The sequence below is a fragment of the Felis catus genome, chromosome D2 (genome assembly GCF_018350175.1).
Source record: "Felis catus isolate Fca126 chromosome D2, F.catus_Fca126_mat1.0, whole genome shotgun sequence".
NCBI lineage: Eukaryota > Metazoa > Chordata > Mammalia > Carnivora > Felidae > Felis > Felis catus.
The window spans coordinates 702,817-716,261 of record NC_058378.1 but is presented as its reverse complement, the minus strand read 5'-3'; positions in this window follow the sequence as shown (position 1 = coordinate 716,261).

Sequence of the window (13,445 nt, the reverse complement as noted above, 5' to 3'; positions counted from 1 at the left end):
TACACTCCATCCTCATTTTCACATTTATGTCTTCCTGCTCTGACATCACTTTTTACCTCCCAGTTAACTCCCTCTCATATGCAACTGCAAAAACTCTCCCCTCCTGCAGGCCTTCCTTCTATTGCGGAACGAATTTTCACTCTCCATCATACCTCTCCTCTTCTTGCATCACCTATTACTTCTACTAGGTTCATGGATGCAGCATTGTAATTAATTACTTAAGTATAGCCTCATCCCTATGCTCCTGTCCCCTTTTATCATTAGGCTTTTGTGGAAACACCACAGCCTGGTTAAATCCAACTCTCCTATTCTACATCTGCACCTGCAGAGAACAGAGCTGACAGATTCCTTATTAAATGTCCCAACACTAACCTCATAGCCCTGAGGACTGCCAATCATCCTTACCACTTTCCCACAGTTTATTCAGTCTCCTATTCTAAGACAATCTCTGCCAAATCTCTCCCTCCTTAAACATTCGACACCTCCTACATAATCTTTCATTTTCAATAAATAACATCCTATGCCCCAGAGCATTAATATAGCTTGCTTTAAATAGTCTTTGTGAAATATACCACATACACATATGAGTATATAAAGCAGATGAAATGTCCACGGAAAGAATAGGAGCTTCTGAAAATAAATGACCTCTTCACCACGACTTCTCTCCACCTCTCTGCACCAGTGTCCGTCCGTATTTTCCTCCTTCCCTCTGTTATCACCAAGTAGGTGATAAGGGTAAATCTTCTAAGTCAACACTTTCTAAGGGTAAATCTTCAACTCGTTCTTTAATTCTCATTTCTTACTTGTTCAAGAACTTTTGTCTATATACCCTCTCTTAATTCCACATCTCCTGCCAACTACTGGCCTGTTTGTGTTTATTGTTGTATTATTATTGTTCTTTTTTAAATTAAAATTCTCCAATAGGTATCATACTTATTTTAACCTATTCCATTCCTCTTTCTCCATTGAGTACATTGTCACTAGACTTTATCCCAACATCCACCAAAACTGTCCTTGATCTTCACGCTGCAAAATGTGGCATGTATATAGCAGTTCTTATTTATACAGCCTCTCTGTAGGATCTGAGAGTCAACACTTTCATCTTCCCTGAAACACTTGCTTCACAGGGTTTGTGGAATAGCATACTCCTTACTACTGCCTGCCTCACTAGCCACTCCTCATTCTTCTACTCTTTTGATTCCTCTGTGTCCCCCCAACTTCCAACTGATGGAAGTGCCCCATGTGCTTCTGTTTCTTTTCTACTTATACTCTCTCCTTTAGGAAGCTTATGTATTCACATGGGTTTAAATACGTCTGTAGACTGATGCTCACAAGTTGTATTTGCAACCTGACCCCTTCCCTAAACTCCAGGCTTACAAAAGAGACAACCACTGTGATATCCCGGACAATTCCAAACACTGAACATTTAATCTCTACTCCAGTGTTCTTTATCTCAGTACACAAGAACCCCAACTTATGAATCCATCAGGTCAAAATAAACTGGAGCCACTCCTGACTACTCTGTCTTATGCCCTATATCCAACCTACCAACATACCCAGTTTACTCTATCTACAAAGTATATTAATAATCTTATAATTTCTCTCCACTTCAACCACATTAACCTGGCCCAAGCCTCCTTCACCAAGATCATGGGAGGAGGAGAAGGGAGAGGAGCGAAAGGAGAAACGGGGAGGAGGAAGAGAAGTTGATATGGTTCCTCATTTCCAACCTCTGTTAGAAGAAATCTTTACAAATTCAGTCTTGTATGTTGATAGGCAATTGCTTTCTTTGGCTGCCTTATATTTTTAGTCCATTAGCTAAGATAGCCCTTAAGACAGCTCCTAGATCATAAATTCTGGGATTCTGAGATCTTGGAAGAGCCCCACATCCCTTGAGGTGGTATGAAATGCCAGTGAGAGCACTACCTCCATGCTGATGAGTGTAGAGGTGGGGGTCTGACCCCATCTGGTGTTCAGCAGGCCTTCTCTCTGAGGAGCCATATGTAAATGGCTGTTGGTTTGCATTCCTCACTACACCCATCTGCAAGCCTTAACCACTAAGGTCAGGAGAAGACCCATCAAATTACATTGTTCACACTGGCCCTCTTTTCATGGGGAGACTAGGGAATCTCTGCCATTTGACAAAAGAAGGAAACTTAGCCACCACAGCCTGATGTTGTCCTAGCTGCAGCAACTTTATTCTCCTTCCCTGTGATAGGAGACTCAGTAGAAAATGCCTCTATTCTCTCTTTCTCCTTTTTTTTAATCAGCTCTTTTATCTCATCCTGTTATTACTTTGGAGGTACAGCTGGTGTCATAAGAGGTATTAGGAAAAAACGAGGTCCTGATAAAGTCATTTCTATCAAATTAGACAGGGTCACAGCAGACCCTCAGTTCAACAGAGAACATCAGTGTGGTTATATGCACGCAGAAATCTGGGTGAAGCAAATCCAGTCCATACACCCTTACCTGACCACTTCTGTTCCCCTGACTGAGACCACAGAAACCCAGGCCATTGTATCTCTCACCCTGAATGCTGCCAGCCTCCTGATAGTCATTCCTGCTCTCCTTCTCTGCAAGACACACATATTAATCTTTAATCTACTACTCACATGATTTCAGTCTCCTGCTCAACCTCATCTCATGGTTTCCTGACACACTCCAATAAAACCCAATCTTCTCACTGTGGAATGTGCAGATCATGAGACCCATGCCTTGCCTTCCTCTCAGGCATTCTTCCTTCCTCCTCTCTTACATATTTTACTGCTCTAAACATCATGGCCGTCCTGCTGCAGCATGGAAGTGGACTCGGCGATATCCACTCTTGTGGCTGTGGTCCCAGGAATGTCCTCTCTCCAGGAGACTATACTTCTGGTCATTTCTTGGCATTCTGCCTCACTTTATTCAAGTCTACATTCAAACATCACTTTATCAGTTGTGTTTTTCCAGACCAATTATCTAATTTAAAACCTTTTCATTCTATCTACTTACCTGGCTTTTTCCTTTTTAAAACAACAATACTTGACATAAGAATCTATATTTTTATTTATTTGTTTGTTTAAGGCATTTTCACTTAAATAACAGCTCATTAAGAGTGGGGCTTTTATGATTCACCACAGCATGACCAGTGCCCAGAGCAGTGTTTGGCATATACTGAGCACCAACACAATGTTTAATAAAATGAAAAAAACAAACAAATAAACAAACAACAACAAACAGCTCTGAATCCTTTGTTAAATCTTTGTCTCATTTAAAAAAATCGAAACAATCAGGACTTAGCAATATGGTTCATTAGCCTAAATCAGGGGTCTAAAACTATGCCCAAAAGGCCATATTCAGCCTGCTTCCTTTTTCTGTAGTTAAAGTTTATTGCAACACTCCATGCCCATTCATGTACCTATTATCTATGGCTAATTTGAGGCCATGCCAAGAGACCTTTAGACCCACAAAACATAAAATAATTACCATCTGGCCCTTTATAGAAAACGTATGCCAAGCTTTGGCCTAAAGTATCAAATTCTGGCTTAATTTCTTATAGTTTTTGTAAGTTCTTTTTATTTGGCACCATTGCCTTTGCATATTTGTAGTCACCTCAAAGCAAATCTGCAGCCAATAGAAACTTTTATTAACTTTGAAAAAGAGAAATGAAGAGAATTATGAAGAATTTAGTGAAAGTTGTTCAACTTCAAAACCAGTCACAAAATTACAAGATGTTTCTCTTCACCATTTCTTCCTATCACTTAATCAGGTATTTTTCTGAGGTAATTTTCTCAGTGAGTTTTAAATTTTTTATAATGTTTATTTATTTTGAGAGAGAGACAGTGTGTGAGAAGAGGAAGGACAGAGAGAGAGAGAGAGAGAGAGAGAGAGAGAGAGAGAGAGAGAGAGAGAAGCCAAAGCGGGCTCCAGGCTCTGAGCTGTCAGCATAGAGCTCAATGGAGGGGTTGAACCCACGAACTGAGAGATCATTACCTGAGCCAAATTTGGACACTTAACCACTTAACTGACTAAGCCACCCAGGTGCCCCACTGAGTGATTTTAAAGAGAAAAACTCTGGGATTTCCTTGTTCTTAAGATAGGAAATCTACTTAAAGCAATGTTGTGTGAATGAGAGAGGATTTTAATTTTAATTTTTCCTTTAGAGAGTTTTTTTTCCCCAAACCACTGCTTTTCATACTAATCTACAAAGACATTTCAAAAGACTCCCCCCTTGGAAAAACTTCGCCTTTTAGTAGTTAGATGGGCAAGATGCTGAGATAGAAACGAGGAATGTTTCTGACCAAATTCAATTTTACTATATTGTCAATCATCAACTGAGGCTAATTTTCTGATACAAATATTACCCATCAAGAAATCCAGGCAACATACATATTTCTTATTCCCTAGTTTTTTGCAATACTCGAGATTTTCCAAAAACAGATGTATTTATCCTACTTGTGTGATATAACATCACGGAAATAACCACACATGACTCTAACCTGAAATAAACACCTCACACTTCAGGTTCAGACAGATGTGGGTTAAAAGCTTTGTTTAGCTGGTCTGAACCTGGAAATACCATTTGCCTTTGGATGGTGGATAACTCTACCTGTAGATAGGGATAGTGAAGATTAAGCCCATTTAAGGCATTACAGATGTACAGTAAGTACTCCCTCCCCAATTCTATATGAAATGAATGCTTTAAGCCCTACCCAGGCACATTTTCATGAATTCCTAGGGACAAGGATTGTCACAGATGCTTTCAATTACTCACAGGTCCTTGGTGTTGGCCACTCCCAGGCACAGTGCTAACTTCCTGCTGCAAGTACCTGCCGATCTCCTAGTGACTCTTTTCTCCTACTAATGGAGCTGCTAAGTTTCTGTGCATGTCCAGATAGAAGTGCTGGGAAGCTGTCATTGGTGTGAGGGTGTCAAACACACCAGTGTGCACAAGCTACTGGTTAAACTTGCAGGAGTTTCAAGTCCTGGTTCTTAGACACAACCATTTATTAAAAATTAAGTTACATAAACTTAGAGTTAACTAAAGTATAGAAAATATGCTCAAAAAACCATCAGTTCCTAATCATTTCATATTTTCCTATCCCTATGCTTCTGACAGTTTAAATGGCTTCTTGAACCTGTAGGGTAGAGATGCATACAGTGGTGCTGTTGTGCACCTCCTCCCAACTCCACACCCAGGGTCATCACTTGGATTGGAAACTGTCCATAGTGAGAATGATTCCCATCATAGAAACCGGCAGATGCTACAAATCAGGACTATTTGTTCAGAGGGCCGACTGCTAAACATTTACCAGCACACCACTGCCCAGCACTCACCAAAAACCAAACATTCATGCGTAAATACCCAAGCTTCCCATCCCCCTGGCTGGGGCAAATCAGAGATATGTTCTATACTGTTTACCAGACATTCCCATTCTGGAAGTTTCAAATTCCAGATGCTTACACTAGTAAATACAATAAGGAAGGAGGGGCTGGCATTGATGAAATCTCAGTAGTGGTTGCCATTTATAAATTAGGTTTAATAATAGATGTTGCTACGGAACCAGACACTCTAGTGTCATTTGGTGATGACAGGATTCCATAATAGCAGAAACCAGTTGGCAGTAATTAACCATTAGAGGCAAGGAGGAAATAATTCCCATGATAAGCAACAAGATCAAATGGCAACTGAGAGTCCTCACATGCAGACTGTGATGTAATGGGTATTAGAACATGAGATGAGATCATCGGACATCCAGTGAGACGGTTGCTTGATCTTCATAACGAAATGTAGCGGAGCAGGAGGCTGGCAAGAGCCCGTGCCCAGTTTCCAGGTGAGAATCAGTTCTCAAACTCAGTTTAACTAAATGAGTTAAAAGGTGTCTCTTGAACAAGACTGAAGGGCTTGAAGAAAGACCTGCATAGCAACACTGTGTGCTATCTATTCCACCGATTCTTCCTCAAAAGACTCTATGGCCGGGGCGCCTGGGTGGCTCAGTCAGTTGGGCATCCGACTTCGGCTCAGGTCATGATCTCGCGGTCTGTGAGTTCGAGCCCCGCATCGGGCTCTGTGCTCAGAGCCTAGAGCCTGTTTCAGATTCTGTGTCTCCCTCTCTCTTTGACCCTCCCCCATTCATGCTCTGTCTCTCTCTGTCTCAAAATAAATAAACGTAAAAAAAATTTTTTTAAAAAAGACTCTATGGCCATTTCAGGAGTGTATCGGGAAAGGTCAGTACCACAATAATTAACAGAGTGTTGATATACTGATACGGGATCTGAGCTGACCGTGCTCTAGATGATGCAGAGCCCAACAATAATCCCTACAATAGAGTGTGGGCATACACTCACCAGATAATAGATGAAATACTGGCCCATTTCTTTTTATATCGAGTCCAAGGGGTTATCTTGTGCTTACTCCCCAAGTCCCTGAGCAGATAATCAGGGCCAGTATTCTGAAGTACTGGCAGAACCCTAAAATGGGCTCAGTGAATTGTGGATTAGGAGGCATCATAATGAGGTCACGTAGAAGCCTTTGAATTGGGGCGCCTGGGTGGCTCAGTCAATTAGGTATCCAACTTGATTTCGGCTTAGGTCATGATCTCACAGTTTTTGAGTTTGAGTCCCACATCAGGCTCTGTGCTGACAGCGTGAGGCACTTGGGATTCCCTCTCTCCCTCTCTCCCTCTTTCGTTGCTCTGTCCCCTTCTCCCCTGCTTGCACTCTCTCTCTCTCAAAAATAAACAAACAAACATACATGTAAAAAAAGGCCCTTGAACTGCTACCTCACAATCCTGAGACAAAGCTAGAAAATATATGTAGCAATACTACATGCCTTGAGGAATGGCAGTTAAGAACCACCCTCAAAGACTAAGGCTGCATGGCTAGTTCTATCAGTGTTTAATTTACCTTCTGCAGATATGCCTTCTGAAAATATGAGATGGATCATTGTGGTCAACTATTGAAAGGTTATCTAAGTGGCCATCCTATTCATCACCATGCATCTCACATAATCTTACTGGAACAGATCAGCACATCCTCTGACAATTGCCAAGAGTCTACTGAGCTTGAAAATGCATTCTTTCAATCAAAAAAAAAAGGGAATAAAAAGTACTCTGCTCCCATCTGGGACAGACAGTGGTATACTTTTACAGTCTGTCCTAGGGACACATTAATTCTCCTGATCTCTATCACAATGTGCTGCAGAATATCACACTGGTCTAATCATTTGATCCAATCTCTTGAGTGGAAAGTGGCAAATAATCAGGATGACTCAGTAAGACCAATGTGTGCCAGAACATAAGAGATAACCCCTATGAAGAGTCAGAGTTCTGCCATACTGGTGAAGATTTAAGGGTCCAAAGGTCTGTGACATGCCAAGACATCCTATCAAAGTTAACAGAAAATATTTTCACTGTCTTTTATATCTGTATTGACATTACTTTCCTCATTGCATCTTCTTTCTCTTCCGCCTTCCCTACCTACTTCCCACTCTTTTTTCACCCTCTTCTTTCTTAAATTAATTCAGATTTGCCAGAGTTTCTTCTATTTTAATTGTCTTTCCTGAGCATAAGCTTTGATGTCCTTGATTCAGCTAATTTTACATATTTTACTTTCCCTCCTTTCCTCTTACTATTTTTACCAATCCCAGTTTACTCTGAGTTTTTACTTTAATATTTTCTAGCATAATGAGCCATGTGTGCAATAAATTTATTTTCAATATATTCTGCATCCTAAGATTTAATTTATGGCTCAATATTTACCTTTGATTATTGCTGAAAGCACAGCTCATACATTTATATATATGGCACTAATTATAATTCCTACATTAATTGTAGCATTAGCCTTGATTTTCTTTGTAAAACATGACAATTCTGTTTTGCTTTGTTTCTTTCTATTATTTCCCAGGTGGATTTATTTTTGCAATAATTTTGTGGTTTCTAATTCTATTGTGGTATGGTAACATTCTGTGAGAAAGTAGATGCTCCATAATATTTATGTTAATAGAATAAAAAAAGGAAAATAAACATTAAGAGATAAATACATAATAAACTTTTTTCTAGGTTTTTAAGTGTGTAACTTAGAGATTTGCAGTGTCCCCTGAGGTAACCCAGCTATGACATTGTATCTTTAAAATTTTGTCTCGGGCAAAATTCAGTGCCAGTCTTCAAAGCACTATGAGGCCTTTGGAACCTGCTCTAGAGGCTGGCCCACAAAATGTCCTCTAACCGTGTGTGCCCCTTCTTCTTCCTGGACTATTCCACCGACTCCCCTCCTGCTCTTCCCTCTATTTGCCAGGTGTTAACTCAGGCTTTACTCCTGACAGTCTAATTAGTCTGCTCTGATAGTCTAATGCATTAACTCTTTCATAATGTATCAGCACTTTGAAAACTTGACCCACTTAGGAAAAATAAAGTTTCCTTCATTTTATCTTTACAGAACTGAACTCTTTTAAAGCCATGCTGTTTTTTCCTCTATAAACCTAAATCATGTATTGAGAACAATGTATTTATCTAGCTTTACATAATAAATTTCTTTCATTGTGATATGCATTTGTCTTCCCTCCTTCACTTAGGCCAAATTTCCTTAAAAATAAGGGTGGCCTCCCTCTACTGGTTACTTCCCACAATGGCCAATTTGCATGGAACTTTTTACAGGGATGGTGCTGAATATATATTCCTGAATGCATGAGAATGTTCCAAGCAGCACTCTTCATTATAGATTACTGCATTCAGAAAAATTGTGGCATATCCATGCAAGTGAAAGTAAATATAGCCACAAATCTACAAAGATGTATGTACCTCAAAACATGAAGCTAAGATTATCTCAAACTACATTGTTTTCTATTACAGAAAGATCAAAGTCATGAAAAACTAAATATGGGGTTATTAGAAATACACAGATGGCTAACCAAAGAGAAAAGTAAGGACAATCAATGAGAAATTAGCATAGTGTTACATCTAGCAGGGAGGAGGTGAGAGGAAAGTAACGAGTGCAACACTAGAAGGGGCCTTCCTAGGAACCAGTACTCTTCCTTTACCTAGATGGTGAATACATGGGCATTTATGTTATTACTCTGTAAACTAAACATATTCATTTTATGCAGTTTTATATATCATATGTACCATAATCAACATGATTAATGTAAAAAATAAAGTGTTCACATAACTGATACAGGAGTGTGCCTTGGCATTTGGCAGCTGCTGGAATCCAATCATTCCACCTTTAAGTTTTTATGCTTCATAAGCATAGCCCCGTGTCCTTTGTGACACTTGACCAGGTTGAAACTCATATTTGACTGTAAAATTATTTCTTATCTATGTCTCCCATTAAGTGGCAAGCCTCAAGAGGGCAGAGCTTAGACATGTTTTTGCTCACTATTGGATGACTTGTGGTAAAAAGTTAAGTACTTGATAAATGCACATGGCAGGAGGGAAAGACTATGCCACATCCTACAAACCAGGTTCAAGATGCCAGTTTTTACCTTAAGGATAGTGGAAAACTATTGGGTAGCACTTATATGTGGGCGGCAAGTCATATTTCTATATTAAAAAGATCACCCTGAATGCTTAGTGAATAAAACACTGGAGAAAATTAAAAGTGGACACAATAAGATCAGTTGGGACATGACTTCTGTAGTCCCAATAAAGGGTAAGGCAAGCAGGTATTTCATGTCACCCTGATGGAAACACAGCAGTGGAAATGAAAATAATAGGAGTTAAGTTATTAAAATCCACATGACTTGATAACAGAGTGTGAACACAGGTGGGAGTTTGGGTAAATGACACGCCATTGATGATTCTCAGGTTTATGGTTCTGCAAGGGACTGATAGGACTGGCTGTAATTTTCCAGACAGTGATTAATGTTAGATAACCAAGTCTGAGATTGCCAACGTGAGGGTCATTAGTCTTGGTTTTGATTTTTACTCTTATTCAGATCATGTCATTATTTAAATACTGAGTTTGAGGTTTTATTCAAATGTAGGTGTTTAAAAGGCATGTGGGTGTCCAGGTTTGGAGCTTGAAAGATAAATTCCAGTCATTGGTGTGGAGTGACCTGAAGTTTGTATGTGGGTGACATCATCGGAAATTTTGTAGAGAAACAGACACCAAGATCAATAGCTGAATAACTCCAGTATTTGGTAGACTGGTGGCAGAGGGGTGGTCTATGAAAGGAGAGAAGGATCTCTAGTGATATCCCCTGTGTGACTAGAGGATGGTCCAAGAGACAGTTTCAAAAAGGGAATGTTCACATTGCCAGATGCACTGAGAGGCCAAAGAAAATGACTGCCTGAAGATTACTGATTGGATTTAGCAAGATGTGAGAGATCTTCTGGAGTGCTGGGGTAGATGACACACTGGGGGTGCTCAAGGGTAAAAAAAAATTGAGAAAAAGAAGAATCAAATGACAGACAGCCCTTAGTGGAAATTTGGCAAAATGAATAGGGACAAAGCTTCACTGATTTCTAGATGAGTGATTTTCCCTCTAATCAAAAGTCTTAATAAGAAAATCTAGTTCCCTGTCATTTTTATACTCTTTGCTATTGCAATATTTTTCATACATATACATGTAAGATACTGAGGAATGTTTTCCACGCACCATCATCTTGCTCAACTATTAGCTAGTCTCAGTCGATAATCTTCAAAAGCCATTCTGATTGGTTATCTGTGTTTTAACACTCTCAATATCTTGGGCATCTGAAAAAGTGAAAATATATTACCCACTGCAATATACTGATTTGGCTAAGATAATTTATTAGTTTTCTGTTGCTATATAACCAGTTATCACAACTTAACAGCTTATAAAACGAAATGCACAGAACCTGGATCAGTCATACATTGTTGGTGAGAATATAAAATCATGTATCTATTATGGAAAACTGTTTGGCAGTTTCTCATAAAACTAAATATGCAACTACCATAAGACTCAGAAGCTACACCAATGAGCATTTAATTCAGAGGTTAAAACTAATTGTAGAAGGCTGAAAAATGTACTCTCCCCTCCCCCACCAAAAGATATCCACATCATAATCCCTGGAACCTGTAAATGTTAACCTTATTTGGAAAAAGAATCTTTGCAAGTGCAATAAAATTAAGGATTTTGAACAAGGAGGAAACAGTATGACCACAGAGGCAGAAAAGGGAGTAATACAATCATAAGTCAAAGGATATGATATGGGCAGCCACCACAACTGGTACAGGTAAGGGACGGAGAGAGCCCTGACCTGCTGACACCTATCTCTTAGCTCAGTGAGCCTGATTTCAGACTTCTGGTCTCTGAACCTTAAGAGAATAAATTTCTGCTTTTTATTTGTAACAGTAAAATCTGGAAACAACCCAGATGTCCTTCAGTGGGTAATGGTTAAACAAACTATGTTTGTACCCATACCACGAAATATTACTTAGCAGCTAAAAAACAAAAACAAAAACAAAACAAACAAACTATTAATTCACACAACAGTTTAGATGAACCTCCAGGAAAGCATTTTGAGTGAAAAAAAAGCCAATCCCAAGGGGATACATAATATATGATTCTATTCATGTAACATTCACAAAAATTGCAAAATTTTAGTGGTTACCAAGGGTTAGAGATGGTAGGGAAAGAGGGTGGCAGGACAGAGGTGAGCCCACATGGTTATAGGAGGGCAACATGAGGGAAATACTCTGCAACCAGACTGTGGTGGTAGGTATAGAAGTACAGGTAAAACTAGAGAAATTTAAATAAGATCAATGCATTACATCCATGTCAATATCCTTGTTGTGATATCGTGTAGTTATGTAAGATATTACCGCAGTGGGAAACTGGGTGAGAGGGTACATCTCAGTATCATTTCTGACAACTGAATATGAATTTACAATGATCTCAAAAGAAAAAAAAACCCTAAAAAAACACAAACAAAAATACAAAAACACTTATGTGCTTGCAGTTTTATAACTTAGGTGCCCAGGGGTTGCCTAAATTCTTTGCTCAGAATATCACAAATACAAAGTCAAGATAATCGTTCAGACCATGCTCTAAATCAGAGATAAAAGAATTTGCTTCCAAATTTATTCAGAGTTGAGATAGAATTTAGTTACTGGAGGTTGTAGGACTCTAGTCCCCATTTTCTTCCCAGCTTTTGGCCTTAGTCTAGGGTCAGCTCCTAGAGTTGCTCCCAGGTCCTATGCCCAAAACCCCCTCCATCTCAGAACCAGCAATGACACATTGAATTCTTCTTGTGCTAAGGAATCTCTCTGACATCCACTACCAGATGGAGAAAGCATATTAAAAGTTTTAAAGGGCCTGATAAAAGTTTTAAAGGGCCCTTTAAAGGGCCTACCTGGATAATCTTAACACAACTGATAACAGGAACTTTAACTTCAAAATTCCTTTGGCCTTGTAAGGTAAATAATCATGGCCTGATAATATATCATAACCACAGTTTTGGGCATAGGCAGCAAGAAATTTCAGGAGCTATCCTAAAATTTGGTCAAAATTCTGGGTTTACCTATCTCTCTGCTTGTTGAGAATTTTCTACCTTTAAGGGAATAAGGTCTTCTGATCTAGTGTTCACAAATTCTTATGGAAATTTTGCCATATATAATGGTTTCAAAATATATGAAAATATCTGACAGCTGACATCTAAATTTAAATTTGGAATAGCTCGAAAGGAAAATGAGAGCTAGATAATGAATAGCAAAGAGAAGGAATGAGGTTCATGTTGGTACTGTGAGCACAGGACTTCAGAGGCCACATGGCACTAATTTGGCACTTCTACATAAACTTCTTAATGGAAATGACTTGGAAACAAGAGCTATGTTTGTTTGCCTTTAATGAAAATAATTACTGTTCAAACACACAGCTAAAAAAATGGCTTAAATATTCTTTTCCTCCAAAAGTTTTTCATAGTTACTTTAAGTATAAAAAATTAAAATTTACATCTTGATGGTCCTGCCTTAAAGATCTCAAAGGTTAAAGAATAATCATATTTGTACTTAAAAAACTAAGCACAAAACTCAAAAAGGGAGAAACGTATTTTTTTGCAGTACATACAGCTCTTAATGGCTCCATATATCAAACACAAGAGTTCTATGTTGCTCAACTAATCTTTCTCTGATGTAGAAAACGACACAGCAAGTGGGAAAAGAAAGAATCATTTAGGTGTATAACTGATATGGACATAATTTTGACATTATTAAAATGGAAACATCTTCCTAGAACCATTGAACAAGTGGAAAATCAAAATTTTAAAAAAAGTCTGTTCTTGAAAATAGCAAAAGTTCTCATTCATTTTGAAACAGTTATTGTGTGAAAATGCTCTGAAAGGTTACTTATGTCAGGACTCCATACAAAATCAACTTTTATTAGGAAGACAGAGAGTGTCTTGGGAGAAAATTCATCCAAGATTCATGGAGCATTTACATAAATATAGCTAATGAGAAGAAAAATATTTTTGCAATAAAATATTTTTAAAGTGGCTTTGCTACTT